General features: G+C 35.2%; 1 protein-coding gene across 1 annotated transcript in view; it reads right to left on the reverse strand.

Annotated features, from left to right (window-relative positions):
• The window catches only part of LOC123531429 (rho GTPase-activating protein 21-like), a 94599-nt gene extending 88196 nt beyond the window's left edge, over nucleotides 1–6403 (reverse strand). The window contains exon 1 of the mRNA XM_053518499.1: nucleotides 6311–6403. The gene's annotated coding sequence lies outside the window, so the exon portion shown is untranslated. The remainder of the gene's footprint in view (nucleotides 1–6310) is intronic.
• Between the last annotated feature and the right edge of the window lie 353 nt (nucleotides 6404–6756).

Genomic DNA, 6756 nt, shown 5'->3' on the forward strand with positions numbered 1-6756 from the left:
AAATAATTCCAAGTATAACAACTTTGTGTCCTTGACCTTGGGAAAATGGGCCCAGCCTTTGCACACACTCTGTTTGTATGCTAGACAATGTTTATGTAAACTTACAGTAAGATATAAGCAATAGTAGCAAAGATATGACAGAAAAACAAAGGTTGCCGAAAAACTTTAACCTTAAAAATAACCTAAGTATAACACTTTGGTGACCTTGACCTTGGGTATAATGGGCCCAGCCCCTGCACATATTTTGTCTGTATGCTGGAAAATGTTTATGTGAACTTACAGTAAGATATAAGCAATAGTAACAAAGATATGACAGAAAAACAAAGGTTGCCGAAAAACTTTAACCAAGAAAGCTAACACTAACGCCAACGCGAGTAGAATAGCCCCACTATTCTCCAAATAGTGGAACTAAAAATGATATTGTCTTCCTGGTGTCTTGCATGTCCCAGTGCTATACACTGGGCAGGAAGTACATGAAGAAGTAAGGAAGAGGTTGAGACAAGAAATTGCAAGAAACACTGGAATAATTATATTCGTTCAACGCTGATATACTGCTCCAAAAAAAGAAATATGACCCTTACAGCGGATGGCTCTGCAGCTTTATAAGTACCACAAAGTGTCTCATGAACAATACCAACTCATGTTAATTTAGTGGAATAATACCTGTTTCGAAATTGAAAGTACCAATTGATCGGCGGCAGACGAAAAAATATTTCCCGCCAAATATTGTCATTGTAATTTTGATTTATTTTCATCATAATTGTATATTTTTGATTTGTATCCTTATAAATTTTAAATGTCTCTTCTTAAAATTGAAAGATTATTGACATTTGTAGTTTCTCTGTATGGGATAGAAAAAAGGTAACTTTCATTCAAAAAATGATTTTGATATGCAAATCATGTCTGTACATCTGGAACACCCTCGGTTATTACCATGCCACTATTCAAAATTTTCAACGGACTGCATTTATTAGCCGGATGATTTATAACAAATAAGGTAAAATATTACTTTTAATTGCTGCCAAAATCCATATACAGTTGAATATCGTTACCTCGATATCGGTTAGCTCGATACTCCGGTTAGCATGATGTGTTTGAGTCGGTCCTGATTTTTCCCTATTTATCTTAATGTAATTATTTATCATTACCTCGATATGATTAGCTCGATATTTTGTTTAGCTCGATGAGATTTTTCAGTCCCGTCAACTTACCTGTATTGTTTTTACACCTGGTTTCGTCGATATCACAGCTTGTCAAAAGATATCAATGTTATTTGTACAGTAAGGTGTGAAAATCAACCTATTGTTGTCCGGCGATGTATTAATCATATTCAAGTTAGTTTGTGTCTTTGTTTTGTTTGTTATTTAATCTTTGATCCAATTTAAATTTCAGGAAGTTTGCATTTAATTCCCAATAATTAGTGTTATAAAACACCGTGCAAGCATGAAAGCTGTTTTCAAATATAACAACTAATTTGGATGAAATATTTTCTGTTTGACGGAGGAAAAATCTGCCATTTAGCATACCTGTCAAGTCTGATGCTTGAATCCTTATTCTAACGAATTCAAGGTTTGATCACGATTTAACGAATTTGGAGCATTTTCTCACGCTTTCTAAAAAAATCGGACAAAAAAAATTGTGGACCACTTATTTTCTCTAATTTGCCATCTGGCATCGTTATTTCAAGACAGGATGAGACAACAATAAACAGAAAACACATGTCAAGTGTCATTTTTAATGTACTGATTACGTAACAGACCTGCCAAAACTGGTTCTGGCCAGTTTTTGCTTTAACCGAAGCTTCCCGAGAAAGATTGTACCAATCAAATTGATGCGTTAATTTCCGAATGACTACGAGCCAATTACGTAAATCATCGATACTGACCGACTGGTTACTATTTATGCTATTCGTGGACACTGCATTGTCGGAAAAGTATTAGAACCATTCGCGCACATGACCTTGACCGACACTAAAAAAACATGAAGATGCCAAAAAAAAAAAAGAATTGTTCATCAAAATAAAACAACACGTGGGAACTGGAATTTCCTTGGCTTAGAATTAAAAGCAAACAATGGATCTAGGTTTGCTTTCTGCAAACTATGCAGGAAGTAAGTTGTATGCACAACCGTTTTCCGGTGCAGGTTCAAACCGAAAGTACATTTCAAATCGAAAGTAGAATATGTAGGTCAGTGAGTCGTTTTGTTTGTATTAAACATTTAGGTCCATAGATATCACGGCTGAAATAAAAACTCAAAACAGTTTTACTGACAAAATCAGTTATAAACTTTGCATTATCAATTTTATTTGTTTTTTAGAAAAATAAAGTTTCTTGTAGATCTATCATGAAATAAAAAAATCAAAAAAAATCAGGTCACATGTGTTTTCCATATAGACTGTGTTAAAGCAAGGCAAAAAAGAGTGGACATGGAATTCATATTAATGATCTCATAAAGCACCAGAATGCATTTTTTCATATATACTTGAAATTTTCTTTGAGTGTCGGTGGGGGGGGGGGGGAAGATGGAAAGACCCCTCTAGCCCCCACCTCCATTTGTCGCGTGCCACGACTCGCAAAAATCTCACTCATTCATATTTTGGAAACTTGACAGGTATGCATTTAGGATTGAGTAACAAAACACGTATTTAACAGGCAAATTTTCGTTATTGAAGCACAGTCAAAATGACTATTCAACAAGGAACGTTACCGCTGCATTCACACTTGTTTAGGGAAGGAATAAAAATGCTAAGGCATAAAAAAAAAATAAGTTTGTTTCCTGTAACATGCTGAAAAAAATGGGGGTCGGTCGGTAGGTAGGGAATTTTTTTTTTTTTTTAATTTTTTTTTTAGTAGGTGTCAGAACATTTCAGTGTTTAGTAACCTTATTATCGCCAATTAACTGCCTAATCAGGCCTCAACCTTAACTTTTTTCAGCAGTTGCCAGCAGGTTCACCAACTGCTAAAATCTAGTAGACCTGCTCAGACTTTAGTGGACCTCCAATTCTATCTCATAAATTGTGATGCTGTAGACGTCATAACTTCATATGACTCAAAGAAACAGGACTTATTTCTAAATAATTAAAAATGGAAGACTGTAGCAATCTGTTATCCCGAAAAATAATTATTTGAAGTGTCCCAAAATATGGACACAATCAGCACCAGTGTTGAAAGTGAAAAAAAAAAAAAAACATCAACAATTATCGGTAATCATTCTGATGATAAACTAAGTAATTGGCCTCGTTTTCATCATCAATTAACACCCCCTCAAAGAGCTAAAAGAAGTGTGTCGGTTATTGTGGCATCTGCAGTGGAGATCAAAGCGGTATAGTTTCCACGAGATTGTCATTGCATTACGTCATGTTTTCGCGCCATGTGACACATCACTGTCTGATCGTACTTTCTCGATTCTTTTAATTGTTGAGAAGAAATCAGTAAAAAAGTTTTTTCTTTAATGTTTTAAAAGCGAATGTGCAATATCCCGAATAAACTGACATGTAAATGTGTCAGACCGTGAACTATGCTGACCTATTTGCCCTCAAGAAATTTACATTATTGTTTGAGAAGAATATCTAACAAAGTGTTGTGTCAAAAAGTATATGTACGAAGACTCATTTAAAACTTATTAAAAATCGCAACGACATCATACTGCCTCATTTTAAAACCACATTTCTATTTACGTTCATAAGGTCACGTAACCTATTCTGCCGAGCTAACAGAAATCTGTTTGCCAAAAAATCGTTTTACTCCATGTATTTAAATTGCTGCCGCTTTTTCATTATTTAAGATTTTTTAATTGTGTTTTTTGTACTTTCTGGTCAAAAGTCTGAATTTTATTACCATAGTATGTACCGTTTATTTACTTTAAAAAGGAAATAAATAATCAAGATCGCGCTGTTTGAAATTTTACAAAACATTATATGAAAATTTGATCGTTTTAAAAGAATTTTGCCTACATTCCTGTCGATATCTTATTTAAATTGTTATAGAATTCAAACTGTATTAGTTCTCAAGCGGTGTTGAATATCTGAAGCGATTATATTAAAAAATGAATGCAATACGCGCGTTTTTTGTGTCAAAAGTAACTGCGATGTAAATTAAGTATTACGATAGGGCGCACGTGCTTGTGGAATGGAAAATCACCAGCATGACGTTTTGATATTTTTACGACTCGCGGGTAAATTCCAGTCAATCCAGGTAATTTTGCCTGATGTAATTACTCAATTTGGTAAAGTTACCACGTAAAAACCACTCACCCGATCGTTGGAGTAGTCCATTCGTGCTATCCTGACTTTAACTCGCCAATGCTTATAACTGTAGAATGCCGTACTAAGGCAAAATCAACTTTCGTTTTGTGAATTCGCCGATACGGATACGATCCCCCACCCCCCACCACCCCTAATTTTTCACTTTTAAGGGTTTTATTTTATTTGCAGACCGTGACTGAAAATTGGTTGACTGTCGGTCTACCCAACTTTTGATAGTGGACCTGCCGATATTTTTGGTTGCGTCGGTCCAACGGTCCACCGCTAAGATCGAGGCCTGAATTTTAAATTACTAATCAAATAAAATTGTTGAAAATTTGCTCCCGCCTTTCAATAACAGATGTTGTTCATACAAGTTTTTATTCTACACTGATTCCTTTTGTTCAGTAAACATTGTGTAACAGGCAAAGTTCATAGTTTTGCAGACAGACATAGCTTCGGGCCGTTTTTGCCAATTAGAGATTTTCGGGGCCACAATTAATCTTTTGTCGCAAATGGCTCAAGTGCAACCGACAGCGTGACCCCTGAATAAGTGGTACAAACATGATAATAGACTGCTCTTCTTCGAATTGTTTATCAATTAACGTTTACACCTTGATCAATAAACACCTTTCATAATGAAGTACTAAATACAAACCGCGAGATAACCACGTGTCAGTCGGCGCGTGGCGTGATTGACATCTGTCAGTAGCTAATTAGTATATGACGCTCCGCCTACTGCCATACTTCCGCTTGTGGCGGCGAACAGTATTGAAATTCACCGAGATTTTGATTGACAAGGGGCAGAACTTTTGAACTCGATATGTATCAAAGAAAACTTCTCGATTTTCGCTGGTGAAAACCCGGAACCTCGACAAACAGACTTTTCGCCACGTTGTTTCATGTCGACAGAACCAGGAACGTTCGTGACTATGCGTTTTATATTATTTCTTCCCCCTTTCAAACCCACTGAAAAAAAGCATTGGATACAATGACAATATAGACGTCCAACACAAGTACAAAGAAGTCCCAGATAGTCGATATTGTTACGTCGAACTTCGGATACGTCAATGCACTTTTTACAGTCCCTTGAATATCGAGGTAACGGTATTCGACTGTATATGATAGTTCTTCACACTCAACGTGAAAGTTTCAGTCATTTTTGCCAGAAAGTCGTTAAAAAACCTTTGGATCAAAATTCAAATCTGAAGTGATTTTTGTGCTATATGTTATTTCAGTTCGATGTTAAGACCTGACATAATATTGGAAAATAAAAAATGTAATTTTAATATCAATTAAAATGAACTTATGAAGTGATATGAGTTATGTCAGGTCTTATATTTAGGACTAAATGACTACTAGTTCTGGCTACCATATCTTAACTGACGCTGTTTTTATTTTCCGATGGTCGCGTCCATTAACTTATGGCGAAACCCCATTTTGTTAACTAACCAGTATCAAACCGCAACATCTCGCACAGTCTCTCGTGAGAAACGGTTGACGTCATGCAACAGTTCAGAGCACATGGTTATTTTTGAAAATCAAGATCAAAATTTCACCTATTTATGAATTTATTTTAATCATAAACATAACCATTTTTGATAAAATTCATAAAAAAGATACCTTAGAAGGTTTAAGTTCTCAGAAAAGATCAATAAATAACGATTCTATACCGCCTATTGGTTTTCAAATGAAGAGTACCCTGCCGATCAGGTGACAACTGCAATGGCGGACAAAATATTGCAGACAGGGGTACCAATTTGAAACTTGTGTGTACAACTTGTGTTCAAATTATGTTGCATGGATTACTTTATGCCGGATCAAAAGAAAAATGGAATAAACATTTTAAAATAAAAGGTGAGTTCATTGCATTTCAGTTGATGAAATTATAGCGTGACAGACTTCTGGCACAATTCCTGGTTAGGTTTCAGTATGGGATTCGTTTCAGCTGAGAGATCCGTAACAGCATATAAAACGTTGCAACAAATTATACTATTTCGGTCTACATGTAACTTATTTTTAGACACAGAATGCTACATATTATATAAGCAATATGTGTGATGTTTATACTTATTGACTGCTTTCATTTATCCAAGGGTAAAATGTATTTTTCGAAGTTTTGTTTATTTACACCCTCTATTCTTGCAAATTAACTTTGATAATGAGATGTAAAAGTATTTTTGATAGGTCGTTATGAAACATGTCCACCAATCAAAGACCGCATTACAAAGAAGCAATTTATTAACCCAAAGATCTTAAATTGATCCACGAAAATAAAAGAGCCCAAAGAACTCCAACTGTATTTATTCGTGTAGCGTCTCACAGTCAATAACATGCATGATATAGTTTAGCTAGAGCTTTGTTTCGTGAATTGTGGAGTTATTAGCAAGTTAAACTAAATCTACATTATTTTAAAGGTATGCATGGTGGTAGTAGGGTCATTTAAATTTTTGAGATATCCTTGAACATTTACTTTGCCTCTCTGGCACACGAAAAATGTTTTGAAATTATCTGAT

The sequence above is a fragment of the Mercenaria mercenaria genome, chromosome 11 (genome assembly GCF_021730395.1).
Source record: "Mercenaria mercenaria strain notata chromosome 11, MADL_Memer_1, whole genome shotgun sequence".
NCBI classification, from domain to species: domain Eukaryota; kingdom Metazoa; phylum Mollusca; class Bivalvia; order Venerida; family Veneridae; genus Mercenaria; species Mercenaria mercenaria.